Here is a 2,340-nt window from a genome sequence, read left to right on the forward strand (position 1 = left end):
ACAGAGTCTTGCATCGGCCGAGACACTCATGCAGCTTAAAAGCTGCGAAAGCAATGTTTTTCATTTGAGTTGCCCATTTTTTTTCCTCGCTAACCTTTTGATCTAAATCTTCTTAACTTTATATTAAGTGCTGTGGCCTGCTTGAGGTGTCAGAGTCTTTCCAGTCACTGTTCATCTGATGGATTCCAGCAAGTCTGGAAATGAAGCAAATATTCTGACTCACAACTGAGAGTCACTCAAAGTATAAGAAACTTGTATAGGAACAGATGTCATCAGTAGCATGAATTTGTCTATCAGTGTGTATGTGTGAGAATTAGGGAGGGTGTTTGTTAGTGTTTGTATGTGTGCAGTATTGCTAATGACTCACCAAAAGAATGTCTTCTCTCTTCCTCTTATGTAGGTATCAGTTTGTTGTTGTCCATATGAAATTAGCGTTGAAGTGCTATGGTGAGGTAACTGCTAACACAGGGACTTAAAATGCATGCTATTCCTTTCAGGGCTCTGATAGACGTCACAGGCTAAGGATGTCATTCTTCACATCCAGAGTATTTCTAGCTGTTAAAGATACTGTCTTTGTTTTGTATATATGGTGTCAAAATGAGGCATAATCTGTCTGTGAAGCACAGTGCCTCTGTGTGTGTCTCTTTCTGTGTGATTAGAGAGGTCTAAATCTTTAACTTTTTAACTTCCTGTGCAACATGATGCAACAGTTGCAGTGAAATGCTCTGATATAGCTTAATAGTAGGTAGTAGCATCTGAGTGACTAAATCAGGGTTCTCAACTCTGGCCCTCAAGATCCACTTTCCTGCAGAGTTTAGCTCCAGTCTTGATCAAACTCACCTGACTGTCTCTCTAGCAGTGTTAATTTCGTCGACGACGACGAAAAATATTCCTTAACGGACATTTTTTCTATGACTAAGACGAGACGTTGACAAGCTAAAACTAATATCTGATGATAAAAACTATGATGAAATTTATGCCGCGTCTTCGTTAACAAGACGAGACTATAATGTTATTTGAGGTCTACTGGACATTCAAAATACATCCTATAGGCCAGTGGTTCAACTACATTCCTGGAGGATCCCCAACACTGCACTTTTTGCATGTCTCCTTTGTCTGACACACCCATTTCAAGTCTGTGAGTCTCTACTAATGAGCAGGTGACCTGAATCAGGTGTGTTTGATTAAGGAGACATGCAAAATGTGCAGTGATGGGGGTCCTCCAGGAATGTGGTTGAGAACGACTGCTATAGGTTACTGTCTTGTCCTTCAAAATGTGCGTCCCTGTCATTGGATTGCAATCGGATGAGGGCCGTTTGCATATCTAGTCTCAGTATGGCAGCCGCAGTGGATGGATAGGCTACCAAAACGCGAACTAGTGATCTGAAACAATGGCCTCAGCAACCGAAGGGATAGGGATAAGGTGACCAGACGTAACGGTTTTCCCGGGAGTCACAATTCGTTGTCGATTAACTTAAAGTTAGTGAAGGCGGGATAGGCGGAATCGCGCTGATAGAAGTGCTCTCTCTCGTGCACGCTCCACTTCTTCAGTTCTCATATACAGCGCGCGATCAGGGGCCCGTTCTTCGTATGTCGCTTATTACATCTGAGATGATTTGAAAGATTCCAGATCTTCTAATCCTGATAACTGATCTCTGGCTAATTTGGTTCTTCAAACGAATTTGCGTATTAGATTTAAATATCTGGATTAAGTTGTCTAGGATTACTGCGCGGTCTCGTGTTCCCCGAAAAGGGCAGATGTATCGATACTCGAAACCGCGATTGGCTGGCGGCGAGACAGCAACGTAATGACATCATATCATTAAAAAAGACACCTGACGAAAAACTTGACAATCGGAGCAGGTTTAAGCTTATGGACCTGTTGCTATGACAGCAACTCCGGGATGAGCTTCAAAGAACCAAACAATCCAAGATCAGGCGAAATCGTCAACAATCAAATCCAGCTAACTGAGTTAGCGACGTAGGAAGAACGGACCCCAGTTCTCAGTGCTCAAATACACACACAACAGTCCAAATGTCTATCGTGTAGAGTATCTCACGTAAATACAGTAGGTTATGAATTAAGTGAACGTAAACAGGTGGGTGAAAACTGAAAGTGTCAGTTTTACATGCATGCCTTCCGTCTTAAAGGGACAGCATTCTTGTGATTGGCCGAATTCCTCAAGCGTGTGACGGAAATGCTACGTCCCTCTCCATATTGTGATGCCTGCGGCAACCACATGTGACGGCTGGACTCTACTTCGTCCACGGTGAAAGCCGATCCGGCGAAGTTGAAGTATTTCCTCAGAGACCAGCACGGATCAGCTCCAGGCATGACGA

Source organism: Sinocyclocheilus rhinocerous, unplaced genomic scaffold (genome assembly GCF_001515625.1).
Source record: "Sinocyclocheilus rhinocerous isolate Xijiao unplaced genomic scaffold, SAMN03320098_v1.1 scaffold857, whole genome shotgun sequence".
In the NCBI taxonomy this organism is placed as follows: domain Eukaryota; kingdom Metazoa; phylum Chordata; class Actinopteri; order Cypriniformes; family Cyprinidae; genus Sinocyclocheilus; species Sinocyclocheilus rhinocerous.